The following is a 16910-nucleotide window of genomic DNA, read 5'->3' as shown; positions in this document are numbered from 1 at the left end:
ATGAGTTCTGCCTGCAGGACTTCGTCTAGTATGCGAGATCTGGGTGCGTTCAAGGGAGCGTAGTTGGAGAACTTAGCGGGTCTTCGCTCCATCGGACGGTTCTGTTCACGCGGGGGGGGGGGGGGGGGGGGGGGGGGGCGCTCTTTATTAGGCCTCCTGATGTTGGTTTGTGCTGAGGGGGTCTGAGCGTTACTTTGGTATCGCCTCATGTCCTCGACTCTGATAAACATGGCCGCTCTTTTCATAAGCTCCTGCATGCTTATGGGGGGACGCATTGCTAACTCATCAGCAAAGGGTCCTGGCCGGAGGGAGGTCATCATGTACATCAATATGAGATTGGGGGTGAGGTCCTTGATTTTCATGGCTATGGCGCCAAATCTGTCGATAAAAACTCGGAGAGGTTCTCCCTCCTCCTGCCTGAGATTGAGGAGGGCAATTGTGGTGAGGTCATGGCGACGACTCGTGTTGAACTGGGTGGTGAAGGTGGTGGTAAGCGTGGTGAAGGAGTTAATGGTGTAGCGAGGAAGGCTCATGAACCACTCTAAAGCCGACCCTCTGAGGGCCACCGAAAACGACTTACATAGGACGGCGTCGTCCGTGGAATATAACCCCACCTGGTTGGTGTAAATAGATACGAATTCGTCTGGGTCCATTGTGCCGTCATACGTCACAGTGGGCGCTTTCCACTTATGGGGTAGGGGAGTTTCTGCGATCCCGTCTATGAAGGGGTGGCGGCGATTCCTCTTCGAGGCGAAGGAGCTGTAGTTACCACCTCTTGTTGGCCCGGTGGGCCTGTATTCGCTTTCGTCTTCAGTTGGGTGGATGTCAACTCTTGAGTGGGGAGGGGTAGTGACCCTTGAGTTTGGGGGAACATCCACCCTTGACCGAGGTTGGTAGGGCTCCTCAGCTGCTTGGTCTGCTTCTATCTTCCGCCTAAGGCTAGAATTTTCCTCTTTCAATGCTTCCATTTCATCTACGTTTCTTTTCTTGTACTTTGCGAACTCTTGCTGCATCTTGGCTTGGGCCTCCAGAATGCGGGAGATCTCTGAGGCTGGTCCGGGGTCCCCAACTTCAGCAGTTGGGACCACGGGGGGGACGTCTGCTGTTCTGCTCCTCGTGGAGACCATCTTGTCTTTTTAGGCGGTTGCTTCAGACCTGTGAAGTACTCTTTGGCCCCACGGTGGGCGCCAGATGTTCTTACGGGACAAAAGGTTGTAACTCACAGATCACTTGAGGGTTTCGGATGGCTGGTACCGGCTGTTCTTCTGTCGCTTTCCGGGGGCAGAGCAGGGGACCTGCAAAAGACACTCCGATGCCTAAGTCAGCACTGGTGATGTCAGAGTATCAGAATAATTTAATGCGTAATCAATGCATGGAAAAGTGTGCTATTTATACTATTTTACCTATGGATCCTACTTGGAATGGGCTTTCTGGCCCAATCATCCCCTTTTTGGCTATTCTTGGATCCAGTGTTATAGGGAGGAAATTACCAAAGGATCCTTCAGGGGTTTACGGTATTCGGTACTCGGTCATGAGGATCTTTGGGGTTTCAGGTTGACTGGAGTGGTTGTGTCGCAGATCTGGGCTATTTGGTGGAAAGATATCTGTAATGTGGGGTATGCGATCCGTAACGCGGGGTGGGCGGCCACCAGGGTGGTCGCCGAGGGCCGCGTATCTTGTGAGGTTTCCTTCTGTGAATATGCGGTCCCCAGTTCTGCTGAGGGCCGTGCTCTAAGGAGGGTGTTTGGTGTAGTGTATGCGGTTGGTGTGACCTAGGTTGAGTAAACGGTCGCAAGACTTTGAGTAAGCGGCCGTATACTAGGGGTTGGGACCTTCCATGGCGTAATGTGATGTGGGCGGTCATCAGCCTTGTTGGGTGTTTCCTGAGTCGGGGGGGCTTTGGTATGCGGTTGGCGGATGTGTTTGGTGTTGCGTACCTAGGCTGGGACATCAGCCTCCCAGTCTTGAAGAGATATTGACGTAAAGACTTACCGGTGTTGTGTTATTTTGCAATTTTCATTTGTGGGTTAAGGTCGTGTGCCCTACGGCTATACGCCGTGTTGATGAAGTTTCTTTTATTTAAATAAGGGCCCAATGCTTTGTAAATTTGGCTGACCAAATTGTGTTTGTGCTTAACCAATTAATGGGCTTTAGTTTTTCTTTATCTTCAAGTTCAAATAAGGGTCCATATGCCAACTTAAGAACCAAACTTTGGAAGATCAAGAGGACCTTTGCTCAAAGTTTGTGGATGACTTTTGGTAGCCTTAAATTCAGTTACAATCAACCATTAAGTAGCAGATCGTTATTAGTTTGAGTGGATCATTAATTAATATCTTTAAGCGGGATGATATTGAAATTTATGTGTCTTTTGTAATTCTGATGGTTAAAGCTCCTATACATGTTGAACCATTTTCATCAATGAAGGCAAGCTGAGTGTTATTCAGAAACTAAACGAGTTTTATCTCATCTATCTTAGTGAGAATGATTCTCCTAAGTTCTTGAGTGATTCAAGAATCCATGAGTTTAATAAAAGATCCTTTATCCCTTTGTGTGTCTCAACTCTTAGGCTTATCTTCCATTCTTGGAAGTGTGATGTCTATCAATTTTCGGTCCATCTTCTTTTATGTTTCCATTTTCTCGTTTTAAATAATTTCTCAAATTTCTTGCTTGTTAGCATTCCAACAATGATAGATCAGTCAAACGAATCGAACCCTGTGGATTCACATCATTTGGTATTTAGAGCCTGGCTATCTAGATTTGGAATAGGAAAGGAAGTTTATTATACAAAGTGTTTAACCAAAGGCCATCCATGTTTTAGTTGCATTCGATTACGGAAGCGAAAACAATGTTATGAGCCAAAGAATTATGGAGAAACACCAGTTACCAGCAACCTTTCATCTGGATCAAGCATGCATCAAATTCAGTACAAGGCAATGTGTGAAAGAAGTATTGTGTGATATTGCTCCCATGGACTCTTGTCATCTTCTTTTGGGATGGGCATGGCTTCGTTTTAAAACACTCCATCTTGAAGAACGTTCCCTTTATTTGAGGCATGAGGGACATCAAAAGAAGTAGAAATTTATGACACCAAGACAAGTTAGTAAGGATCAACGTAGGCTGAAGGAGAAAACAGAAAAAGAAAGAATGGGACACGAAGTAATATAAACTGCAGAAGGAAGGGAAAATAAAGAAAAAGAAATGGAAGTAGAGAAAGTTTATTCATCAATGCTTTTTCTTCTATAGTTTGTGATGTCATTTTACAGGAACAAAAGGATAAGCATGTGAATTAAACACACCAACTTCCATGTTTAAAAAGGAAGCTTGTTCATAGTGCTTTATTATGCATTTGGTTCGTCGATAAGAAGCAAATTCGTCAAACACAATGCATGGAATTATTTATTGTTACATATCAAGGTGGGGGTACTATTGCCAAGAAATGTTATCGACGGATTGCAACCATTGGAAAGTAACAAATATCAAGTTGAATATGATCCTGGAGGAAGATAATTAGTTTCAACATGGGAAAAAATAAAAATCCTTCACAAGATCATAATAAACTTACATTAAAACTAGTGTCTTAAGATTCGGGACAAATCTTCTCGAAGAAGGGGGGTATGATGTGAATTGCATATGGGTCAAATGGAGGATGACTAATGCGCCGTGTTGATTCAGTTTCTTTTATTTAAATAAAGGCCCAATGCTTTGTAAAATTGGCTGACCAAATTGTGTTTGTGCTTAACCAATTAATGGGCTTTAGTTTTTCTTTATCTTCAAGTTGAAATAAGGGTCAATATGCCAACTTAAGAACCAAACTTTGGAAGATCAAGAGGACCTTTGCTCAAAGTTTGTGGATGACTTTTGGTAGCCTTAAATTCAGTTACAATCAACCATTAAGTAGCGGATCGTTATTAGTTTGAGTGGATCATTAATTAAGAGCTTTAAGCGGGATGATATTGAAATTTATGTGTCTTTTGTAATTCTGATGGTTAAAGCTCCTATTTAACCATCAGAATTACAAAAGACACATAAATTTCAATATCATCCCGCTTAAAGCTATTAATTAATGATCCACTCAAGCTAAAGACGATGCGCTACTTAATGGTTGATTGTAATTGCAATTAAGGCTACCAAAAGTCATCCACCTTGATATGTAAGAATAAATAATTCCATGCATTGTGTTTGACGAATTTGCTTCTTATCGACGGACCAAATGCATAATAAAGCACTATGAACAAGCTTCGTTTTTAAACATGAAAGTTGGTGTGTTTCATTCAGATGCTTATCCTTTAGTTCCTGTAAAATGACATCACAAACTGTAGAAGAAAAAACATTGATGAATAAACTTTCTCTAGTTCCATTTATTTTTCTCTATTTTCCCTTCCTTCTGCAGTTTATATTACTTCTTTTTCTACTCTTTCTTATTCTGTTTTCTCCTTCAGCCTACGTTGATCCTTACTGACTTGTCTTGGTGTCATAAATTTTTGATGTCCCTATGCCTCAAATAAAGGGAACGTTCATCAAGATGGAGTGTTTTAAAACGAAGCCATGCCCATCCCAAAAGAAGATGACAAGAGTCCATGCGAGCAATATCACATAAGAAATTAATGGTTGATTGTAACTGCAATTAAGGCTACCAAAAGTCATCCACCTTGATATGTAACAATAAATAATTCCATGCATTGTGTTTGATGAATTTGCTTCTTATCGACGGACCAAGTGCATAATAAAGCATTATGTACAAGCTTCGTTTTTAAACATGGAAGTTGGTGTGTTTCATTCACATGCGTATCCTTTAGTTCCTGTAAAATGACATCACAAACTGTAGAAGAAAAAACATTGACGAATAAACTTTCTCTAGTTCCATTTATTTTTCTTTATTTTCCCTTCCTTCTGCAGTTTATATTACTTCTTTTTCTACTCTTTCTTTTTCTGTTTTCTCCTTCAGCCTACGTTGATCCTTACTGACTTGTCTTGGTGTCATAAATTTTTGATGTCCCGCATGCCTCAAATAAAGGGAACGTTCATCAAGATGAAGTGTTTTAAAACGAAGTCATGCCCATCCCAAAAGAAGATGACAAGAGTCCATGGGAGCAATATCACATAATACTTCTTTCACACATTGCCATGTACTGAATTTGATCCATGCTTGATCCAGATGAAAGGTTGCTGGTAACTGGAGTTTCTCCACCAATCTTTGGCTCACAACATTGTTTTCACTTCCGTAATCTAATGCAACTAAACATGGATGGCCTTCGGTTAAACACTTTGTATAATAAACTTCCTTTCCTATTCCAAATCTAGATAGCCAGGCTCTGAATACCAAATGATGTGAATCCACATGGTTCGATTCGTTTGACTGATCTATCATTGTGTGACAATGAGCAAAGACAAGGATCCACTTGAAGAACTTGGAGGACCTATGACAAGGTCTAGAGCAAAGAAAGCAAAAGAAGCTCTACAACAAGTGTTGTCAATATTATTTGAGTACAAGCCCAAGTTTGAAGAAGAAAAGACAAAAGTTGTAAATTGCATCGTGGCCCAAATGGAAGAGGACTAACGCGCCAGATTAATGCAGTTTCTTTTATTTAAATAAAGGCCCATTTGACATCTTAAGAACCAGCCTTGGAAGACTAAGAAGACCTTGCTGAATAATTTTGGATGACTTTTTGGCTGCCCCAATTTCAGTTATAATTAGCCATTAGGTAGTGGACAATTATTAGCTTGATTGGTTTATTATTAGCACTAGTGGGATATAATGACAATTAATGGTCTTTTTGTAACCCTAATGGTTAAAGCCTCTATATAAGCTGAACCATTTCTTATCAATGAAATCAAGTTAAGTTTTGTTCAGAAATTCAATTTTCTATCTAATAGTGAGAGTGATTCTCCTAGTTCTTGAGTGATTCAAGAACCCTTGGCTATATCAAAGGATTTTGCCATCCTTTGTGTGTTGCCTCCTTTGGAAAGAGCGATTCTTTCCTTCCACTTTTAGATTCACCCCTTATTACTTTCTTCTTCACCCAATTTTCAAAAGAATATCTAATTCTGCCCACAAAACATCTCGTGGTCATAACTGGTTTTAACCCTAAAAGAAAAAAAAATCCTAAATTAGACCTTGTGCAATGAGATTCATATCATTTGGTATTCAAAGCTTCGGTTTAAGGGTTTGAACGTCAAATTGGTAACATCCTTCCTTCTTTCTTATTTTACCAATTCATTACCTTATTACTTGTATTATTTATGTTTGTGCTGAATCATTGCAAAAGTTAGGCCCTTCTAAAAATTAAAAAAAGAAAATAGTTACAGCAATTCGTAATTGTACTGAAACTGTGAAAAAAAGATGGGCCGAATGATTCATGCCTCGTAACAATTTTTATAAGGTAATATATTGGTGTTATTGAAGGATTGTTGCTGATTTCCTTCTTTTTACCTACTTTTCTTGGCCTTCTTTTTTTCTTTGTTAACCTTTCTTTGTCTACTTACAAGCATTTCGCTGCACATATTGGAGAATTGTTCTTTGTTATGGCCATAATCTCTTGAATTGCCTAAGAAACCAAGGAGAATTTGAGTGGTAAAAGGCAAGAGTGTTTTACTTTTAGTAAAAGCCAATCTGTGAGTGCAAACACTTGAGTGGGTGAGAAAATTTTCAAACACCATATATATATTTTGTTCTTGTTACCTTGATCTGTTAGTTAATCATGGCAGAAAGGAATGATATTCAGATGCAAATTGCTGCATTATCTCAACATTTGGAGAGGTTGATGAAGCAACTACAAGATGAGTTTCATGATAGGTTGGACCAACTAGAGAATAGAACCCCACCAAGAGGAGGAGGAGGAGGGCCACAAAGGAATGAAGGGAGAATAGAAGGAGTAAGGTTGAATGTGCCACCTTTCAAGGGGAGGAATGATCCTGAAGCTTACTTGGAGTGGGAGCTCAAAATTGAGCATGTATTTTCTTGCAATAATTATAGTGAGGAGCAAAAGGTAAGGCTTGCAGCAACTGAATTTTTTGATTATGCTTTAATTTGGTGGAACAAGTTGCAAAGATAGAGGATTAGAGATGAGGAGCCTTTGGTGGACACTTGGGGTGAGATGAAAAGGGTCATGAGGAAGCGGTATATACCTTGTAGCTTTCATAGGGACTTAAAATTGAAACTACAAAGACTTTCTCAAGGAAGCAAGGGAGTGGATGAGTATTATAAGGAGATGGAGATTCTTATCATCCAAGACAAAATTGAAGAAGATCCTGAGGTAACTATGGCACGTTTCCTTAATGGATTAAATCATGATATTAGAGATGTTGTTGAGTTGCAGGAGTTTGTGGAGATGGAGGATCTATTGCATAAAGCCATACAGGTAGAACAACAAATTAAAAGAAAAAGTACAACAAGAAAGAGTTCTACCAATTTCAATTCTTCAAACTGGAAAGATAGAGTAAAGAAAGAAGGTGTTGCCTCCTCTAGCAATTCAGTGCTTTCTAATGAAGGAAAAATTGTTCAAAAGAAACCTTAACATCCACCAAAGAGGACTAGAGAAGTGAAATGTTTTAAATGTTTGAGCATGGGACGTTATGCCTATGAGTGTCCTACAAAGAAGACCGTTCTTCTTAAGGATAATGGGGAGTACACAAGCGATTCTGATGATGATGGAGAGGTAGAAGAGAGTGATGGCGAGTTGAAACCTAATGTAGGAGAGTTATACATGATTAGAAGGATGCTGGGAAGTCAAGTCAAGGCCGAGGATGCATCTCAAAGGGAGAATATTTTTCATACAAGATGTTCAGTTAATGGTAATGTATGTTTGGTAATCATTGATGGAGGAAGTTGTACCAATGTGGTGAGTTCAAGATTAGTGTCAAAAATGAACATGGACACTAAACCACATCCTAGGCCATACAAACTTCAATGGCTTAGTGAAGGAGAAGAAGTCCAAGTGAAACAGCAAGCTGAAGTCTCTTTCTCCATTGGAAAATATGAAGATAAGATCTTATGTGATGTGGTTCCCATGGAGGCTAGCCATATTCTTTTGGGAAGACCGTGGCAGTATGACATTAAAGCCATTCATGATGGTTTCACTAACAAAATCTCTTTCATGTATCAAGATAAAAAAGTGGTCCTCAAACCCTTGTCTCCTAAAGAGGTGTGTGAGGATCAAATAAAAATGAGAGAAAAGTTAGCAAATGAGAGAAAGAGTGAAACATTTGAAAGGAAAAAGAAAAAAGAGTGAAACACTTGACAGGAAAATGAGAGAAAATGAAACATTTGAGGGTAAGCAAGTTTATTTAGCAAGAGAAAGAGAGGTAAGGAGGGTGCTTTGCGCAATACAGCCCCTCTACTTATTGTTTTGTCAAAATCAAATTTCAAATTCTGACCAATTTGGCAAATTTGAATTGCCCTCTAGTATTGAGTTCCTTTGATGAAGGATTATCTTGTTCCTTTTTAAGATTATTGAATATGGTGTGAGTTGATTAAGAAAGCTAAGTGAAATCCCCACTGGACATTAAGATAGCAAGCTATCTAGATGTGAAGGTTCCTTTCACAAAGCTCAAGAGAAGAAGATGATGGATTGATTCAAAACAAAAAGGAAATGGAAAACACATAAACCATAGAAAACCAAGAATAATTAAAGGAAGAAGAAAACATAAAATGGAAAGGAAAGAAATGGTAAAAAAATGTGAGAAGCACGCCACTACAAGGGTAGGCTAGAAGCCATGGCAACCTTGAAGATGAGTGGATGTGTGCCGCCACTTGCTATGCAAGATAAGGCTTAAAAGTTTCACTCCCAAGGGAGGAAACTCTCACAAATGGTTGAGACACAAGAGTGTTTTTACTTCAAAATGTTCAACCCTTTTACATGTCTAGGAGCACCCCTTATATAGAAGAGTTTAGGGGCCTCTAAGCAAATAAAAGATACCTAAGGATGTCTCTACAAAAACCTAACCCTAGCTTCTAGAACCTAGGTCAAATAAGGTTACAAAAAGGAGAGACAAAAGAGCCAACTATGGTGTGTGCAAGGCTAATTTCGTTCTAGCACAAAAGGAGACAAAGAATGTGTCTCATATGTCTCCAAAAAGTGGCCAAAGTGTGCTAAAAACAAAGGAGACCAAAGGTACATAGGTACACTTGTTTTATGCCTTTTACTTTATGCTTTATGCCTTTGCTTTACTCTCTCCTCCACATCATTTATGCTCCCCAATCACCATGCGCCACCTAGCTTTGCTTTCTTACTCCTAATTAACCTACAAAGCAAATAAACATAGATTAGCATGTTGGCTTAAGTCAAGTCAACTATAGTCAACAAGCCAAACCTAGTCAAAGGTCAACAAGTCAACTAAAGTTGATTCAACTAAGTCAACTTAGGGAATCAAAAATAACAAACACAAATGAAAGGGATGAAGGATTAGTGAACTTCCTTTCTAAACATGCTTAGTCTTCTTAAGCATGTGCCTTCATCCTTGGTTGGGGTCAATCCTTCATCATCCTCCCCTTCTTGGAGAGAATTTGACCACAAATTCTTGAAGCCTTTATGGATGGAACTTGACTTGTTTTGGGGAAGGATTTGCGCCTCCCTTTTATGAGCTTTTGTTCCATCCTTTCTAAGGGTATTACCCCTAGCTTTGGTTAGGCCATCTTTATTTTCTAGACTACTCTTCCTCTCTTGCTTATGCTTTGGGCCTTCCTTTTTGGCTTGGGAAGAGAAGGAAGAGTGATGCACATCTTGCTTTGGAAGAATTTTTTTGTAGGCAAGTAAAACCTTAGTGAAAGCTTGCCCCTTTTCTTTTTCTTCTTTATCTTTTCTTATTATATTTCTATCCTTATTAACTTCTTGAGGTGATAGAGATAGTAAAGTTGTCTTTTTACCATTTTTGAAGAAAATGTATTGGTTGGTATAGCCATCATGTAAAGTTTGTTTATCAAATTGCCATGGCCTACCTAGTAAGATATGTGTGACTTCCATGGGAACAACATCACATAGCACCTCATCTTTGTAGCTTCCTATAGAGAAGTTAATTAGGACTTGTTTATTGACATCTATTTCTCCCTCTTTACTTATCCAAGCAAGCTTGTAGGGCTTAGCATGAGGAATGGTCTCTAAGCTAAGCTTTTCCACCAACCTTGTGCTAGCTACATTGGTACTACTTCCTCCATCAATAATTAGAGAGCAAACCCATTTGTTAATTTTGCATCTAGATTGAAAAATGTTTTCTCTTTGAGTTGGCTCAAGCTCACTTTGATCTTGACCTATCATGCGCCTTAATAACATAGGGTCTTTCTCAAAAAATTTAGTTTTACTAGAGGAAGAAGATTCTTTTGAAAGAGAATAGGGAGATGAGTGTTCACTTTCAACATCATTACTCTTCTTTAAGATCATGGTCCTTTTGGTTGGGCAATTTAAAGCAATGTGATTATAACCCAAACATTTAAAACATTTAATTGAACTTGATCTTTGAGAAGTGGAATGGTGAATGTGATCACTTGGTGACTTACTTTTACTTGGTGGTTCTTGATGAGAGTTAGAAGGGAACTTATCATGTTTCTTTTTATCCTTTCCCTTCCATGAGTGACTAAAGTAGTGGTTGGGTGAGTAACTCTTCCTTGCCCTTCTTTTTCTTTTCAATAGAATTTCAATCCCAAGGGCAAGTGTGAAAACATTTTCAAGAGTGGAGTACTCATACAACTCTACTTGGTCTTGTATGTCTCTCCTAAGACCACTCACAAATCTTTTTATTTTCTCTTTGTTAGTTTCTTTTATTTCAACCCTACGCATTTGAGACTCTAATTCTTTAAAGTACTCACTCACACTCATAGGACCTTGGTGAAGCCTTTGGAGCTTCAAAAGAAGTTCCTTCCTATAGGAGGAAGGAACAAATCTAGCGCGCATAAGAGTTTTAATGTCCATCCAAGAAGCCGCGGGTGACCCTTGGTTATAATTCTTACAAACTTTATGCCACCAAGTATTGGCATACTCCAAAAATCCTAAAACTACTAGATCAACTTGTGCTTGATCCTTTACATGATTTTCATTGAAAATTTGATCAACTTTAGCTTCCCAATCAAGGAAGACTTTGGGATCACTTCCACCATAGAACTTAGGAATCTTTGGAGTTTGCTTCTCTTGTGATGGGTTGCGCCTAGAATGCCCTCTTTTCTTAGGATCTCTTTCTTTCTCCCTAGCTTCAAGCCTTTGAATGTGCTCTTGGATTCTTAGGTCACTTTGCTCCTTGTCTTTTCTCAATTGTTCAAAGGCCTCCTTCCTAGACAACTCCAAATCCCGAAGCAATCTCATCAATGTATTGTTTTTGTTTGGTGTAGGTGCATTTGATGAACTTGCCATGATTCCTACAACAAAAACACTCAAATCCGAGATAAAATAAATGGATTAGAGGTTAGACAACATGAAAACTGAGACCAAATCCAACCCAAAATGTAACCCAAGTGTTTAGATCACTCTCCCAAAGTAACAAGGCAAGGCTAGCACTCAAAATCCACCAAAGGAGTGAAGCAAACACTTTTAAAAACTTGTTCAAAACCTTTCAAATGCAAGACAAGTGATTCGGCCACAACACCCCAAGAGTTTCAAGAAAAGAAAACTACTAAGACAAAACAAAGAACACCTAGTAACAAGCAAGAAAAGCACAAAAACAAGAAAGTTTAACTTCTAAGGAAATTTTGTTTTAAAGACAAAACTTGAACAAGACTAAAGCAATGAAAAACACTTTTAAAGACTCTATGGAAAGCATTTGAACAAGCCAAGATTATACCTCAAATTATGCATACACCAAGAAAGATCATAACCAAGTTAAAGCATGGAACTAATTTGCCAATATCACCCAAAATCCAAGTATAAAATTTGGTGGCATAACACCTAGTAAAAATGGCCAAATGGATTCACCAAGCAACACATTAGCTCTCGGCCAAACTGTTTTTGGTCATGAAAATAATTTTTCTTTTCAAAACTAGGTACTTAAGATGATGAGAAGGATATTTTAGGGTGTCTTGAACACTTAGTTCCTTAAAAATTAGGTCAAAATCAATTTCAAGGAGCATGCTACAACAAAAGGCATATATCTCATGCAATAGCTCAAATACTTAGAAACAAGAATAAGAAAACTCAAAGAAGCATATGACATACGACTCAAGCAAAAGTTAGGTACATTTAAAGACTCAACATGACATACACAAGACACAAACATGTAGCTATCATGCATTTAAACTCATGGATTTGAGGCTCAAAGACTAAGCATCAAAAGACATGTTATCCAATCAGATTTAGGAGTAAAAGAATCACAAAACCGAAGCAAAAATTGCCACAACATAACCTGAAAACGTTGTTTTTCGTATTCTCGGCAACTCTGACCTTTGCTCACTCATTTGATCATAACTCCCTCCACAGAACTCCAAATGCATTGGTTCTTTTTTTGTTAGAAACTAGACTAACAGAGCTTTCTTTTGACATCAAGAACGTAATTTTTGGATCACTGAGCAGGTGCAGTTTAATCTTTTAAAATCGTGAACAGTTTCTGCCAGCATTGTTTTTGTGTGCAATGGAAGTGGATTTGAACCATACAAAGATAGCTACAACAAGACAAGATTAGCACATGAAAAAACACCATATTCAAGATAACCTAGGCTCTAGATACCAAATGATGAAGGATTATCTTGTTCCTTTTTAAGATTATTGAATATGGTGTGAGTTGATTAAGAAAGCTAAGTGAAATCCCCACTGGACATTAAGATAGCAAGCTATCTAGATGTGAAGGTTCCTTTCACAAAGCTCAAGAGAAGAAGATGATGGATTGATTCAAAACAAAAAGGAAATGGAAAACACATAAACCATAGAAAACCAAGAATAATTAAAGGAAGAAGAAAACATAAAATGGAAAGGAAAGAAATGGTAAAAAAATGTGAGAAGCACGCCACTACAAGGGTAGGCTAGAAGCCATGGCAACCTTGAAGATGAGTGGATGTGTGCCGCCACTTGCTATGCAAGATAAGGCTTAAAAGTTTCACTCCCAAGGGAGGAAACTCTCACAAATGGTTGAGACACAAGAGTGTTTTTACTTCAAAATGTTCAACCCTTTTACATGTCTAGGAGCACCCCTTATATAGAAGAGTTTAGGGGCCTCTAAGCAAATAAAAGATACCTAAGGATGTCTCTACAAAAACCTAACCCTAGCTTCTAGAACCTAGGTCAAATAAGGTTACAAAAAGGAGAGACAAAAGAGCCAACTATGGTGTGTGCAAGGCTAATTTCGTTCTAGCACAAAAGGAGACAAAGAATGTGTCTCATATGTCTCCAAAAAGTGGCCAAAGTGTGCTAAAAACAAAGGAGACCAAAGGTACATAGGTACACTTGTTTTATGCCTTTTACTTTATGCTTTATGCCTTTGCTTTACTCTCTCCTCCACATCATTTATGCTCCCCAATCACCATGCGCCACCTAGCTTTGCTTTCTTACTCCTAATTAACCTACAAAGCAAATAAACATAGATTAGCATGTTGGCTTAAGTCAAGTCAACTATAGTCAACAAGCCAAACCTAGTCAAAGGTCAACAAGTCAACTAAAGTTGATTCAACTAAGTCAACTTAGGGAATCAAAAATAACAAACACAAATGAAAGGGATGAAGGATTAGTGAACTTCCTTTCTAAACATGCTTAGTCTTCTTAAGCATGTGCCTTCATCCTTGGTTGGGGTCAATCCTTCATCACCCTTTTGCAGGATTATAAAGATGTGTTTCCAGCAAGTGTCCCTGATGGTTTACCACCTTTGAGAGGAATTGAGCATCACATTGATCTCATTCTGGGAGCTGCTTTGCCCAATTGGCCAGCTTATAGGAGCAACCCACAAGAGACCAAAGAGATTGAAAAACAAGTTACTGAACTCATGAGTAAAGGTTGGGTGAGGGATAGCATGAGTCCATGTGTTGTACCTGTGATTTTGGTGCCCAAAAAGGATGGCTCATGGAGGATGTGTTCTGATTGTAGAGCAATAAACAACATCACCATCAAGTATAGGCATCCAATTCCAAGGTTAGATGATCTTCTTGATGAACTTTATGGTGCATGTGTGTTTTCTAAAATTGATCTTAAAAGTGGCTATAATCAGATTAGGATTAGAAAAGGTGATGAATGGAAAACTGCTTTTAAAACTAAATATGGATTGTATGAGTGGTTGGTTATGCCCTTTGGTTTGACAAATGCACCTAGTACTTTTATGCAGTTAATGAACCATGTTTTAAGAGAGTTTATTGGTAAATTTGTTGTGGTGTACTTTGATGATATTCTGATCTATAGCACCAGTCTTGAGTTGCATGTTGAGCATTTGCAATCTGTTTTGGTTGTTCTTAGAAAAGAAAAATTGTATGCCAATTTGGAAAAATGCATCTTTTATTCTGATCATGTGGTGTTTTTGGGTTTTGTTGTGAGTGCTAAAGGTGTACAAGTTGATGCAGAAAAGGTCAAGGCCATCCAAGAATGGCCTACACCTAAGACTGTCAGTAAGGTGAGGGGTTTTCATGGTTTAGCAAGTTTTTACAGGAGATTTGTTAAGGATTTTAGTACCCTGGCTGCACCTCTAAATGAAATTGTTAAAAAGAATGTGGGTTTTAAATGGGGAGAGAAACAAGAGGAGGCCTTTGCTTCCCTCAAGCATAAGCTAACTAATGCACCTATTCTTGCCATGCCTAATTTTGCAAAATCTTTTGAAATTGAGTGTGATGCATCAAATGTGGGTATTGGGGCTGTTTTGCTGCAAGATGGACATCCCATTGCTTATTTTAGTGAAAAGTTAAGTGGGGTTGCCCTTAACTATTCTACTTATGATAAGGAATTGTATGCTTTGGTTAAAGCTTTAAAGACTTGGCAACACTATTTGTTACCCAAAGAATTTGTCATTCACAGTGATCATGAGTCCTTGAAATACTTGAAAGGACAAGGTAAGCTTAATTAGAGACATGCTAAATGACTAGAGTTTTTGGAGCAATTTCCGTACGTAATCAAGTATAAAAAGGGAAAAGGAAATATAGTGGCTGATGCACTTTCTAGGAGGCATGCATTGCTTTCTATGCTTGAAACTAAATTGTTTGGTCTTGAATCTTTGAAAGACATGTACAAGAATGATGCAAATTTTGCTGAAATATATGCTGCATGTGAAAAGTTTTCTGAAAATGGTTACTATAGGCATAATGGATTCTTGTTTAAATCAAATAAATTGTGTGTGCCTAAGTGTTCCATTAGAGAGTTGCTTGTGACTGAATCACATGAAGGAGGTTTGATGGGTCATTTTGGGGTTCAAAAGACTTTGGAAATTTTGCAAGAGCACTTCTTTTGGCCTCATATGAAACGTGATGTACATAAGTTTTGTGATCACTGCATTGTGTGTAAAAAAGCTAAATCTAAGGTGAAGCCTCATGGATTATATACTCCTTTACCTGTTCCTGAATATCCTTGGACTGATATTTCAATGGACTTTGTTATGGGGCTGCCTAAAACAAAGAATGGAAAGGATTTTGTCTTTGTTGTTGTTGACAGATTTTCTAAAATGGCACACTTCATACCTTGCAAGAAGGTGGATGATGCTTGTCATGTGGCTGACTTGTTTTTCAAGGAAATAGTAAGACTTCATGGACTACCAAGGAGCATTGTGAGTGATAGGGATACAAAATTCCTTAGTCACTTTTGGAGGACCTTGTGGGGTAAGATTGGTACTAAATTGTTATTTTCTACTACTTGTCACCCACAAACTGATGGTCAAACTGAGGTAGTCAATAGAACTTTAGGCACATTACTTAGGACTGTTATAAAGAAAAATCTTAAGTCTTGGGAAGCATGTTTGCCTCATGTTGAGTTTGCTTATAATAGGGCTGTCCATAGCACACCTAATTATTCACCTTTTGAAATTGTATATGGATTTAACCCTTTAACTCCTCTTGATTTGCTACCTATGCCTAACATTTCCATGTTTAAGCATAAAGAAGCACAGGCTAAAGCTGACTATGTGAAGAAGTTACATGAGCAAGTAAGGGGTCAAATTGAAAAGAAAAACGAAAGCTATGCAACGCAAGCTAACAAAGGTAGAAAGAAGGTTGTCTTCCAACTTGGAGATTGGGTTTGGGTGCACATGAGAAAGGAAAGGTTTCCAGAACAAAGAAAATCAAAGCTTCAACCAAGGGGAAATGGTCCATTCCAAGTGCTTGAAAGAATAAATGACAATGCTTACAAAATTGATCTGCCTGGTGAGTATAATGTTAGTTCCACATTCAATGTGTCTGACTTATCCCTTTTTGATGTAGAGGGAGAATCTGATTTGAGGACAAATCCTTCTCAAGAGGGAGAGAATGATGGAGGTGTGACAATGAGCAAAGACAAGGATCCACTTGAAGAACTTGGAGGACCTATGACAAGGTCTAGAGCAAAGAAAGCAAAAGAAGCTCTACAACAAGTGTTGTCAATATTATTTGAGTACAAGCCCAAGTTTGAAGGAGAAAAGACAAAAGTTGTAAATTGCATCGTGGCCCAAATGGAAGAGGACTAACGCGCCAGATTAATGCAGTTTCTTTTATTTAAATAAAGGCCCATTTGAAATCTTAAGAACCAGCCTTGGAAGACTAAGAAGACCTTGCTGAATAATTTTGGATGACTTTTTGGCTGCCCCAATTTCAGTTATAATTAGCCATTAAGTAGTGGACAATTATTAGCTTGATTGGTTTATTATTAGCACTAGTGGGATATAATGACAATTAATGGTCTTTTTGTAACCCTAATGGTTAAAGCCTCTATATAAGCTGAACCATTTCTTATCAATGAAATCAAGTTAAGTTTTATTCAGAAATTCAATTTTCTATCTAATAGTGAGAGTGATTCTCCTAGTTCTTGAGTGATTCAAGAACCCTTGGCTGTATCAAAGGA

The 16910-nt window shown here is 38.5% G+C and overlaps 1 pseudogene; it reads left to right on the top strand.

The window, feature by feature from the left end:
* The first annotated feature begins 7079 nt into the window (after positions 1-7079).
* On the top strand, positions 7080-16536 carry LOC146887752 (uncharacterized; annotated as a pseudogene).
* Positions 16537-16910: the final 374 nt, after the last annotated feature.

This window comes from Vigna unguiculata, chromosome 3 (genome assembly GCF_037176805.1).
Source record: "Vigna unguiculata cultivar grain cowpea cultivar isolate G323 ecotype 2 chromosome 3, ASM3717680v1, whole genome shotgun sequence".
Taxonomy (NCBI): Eukaryota; Viridiplantae; Streptophyta; class Magnoliopsida; order Fabales; family Fabaceae; genus Vigna; species Vigna unguiculata.
The sequence above is the reverse complement of the archived record's forward strand: the minus strand, read 5'-3'. Positions and strand labels throughout refer to the sequence as shown.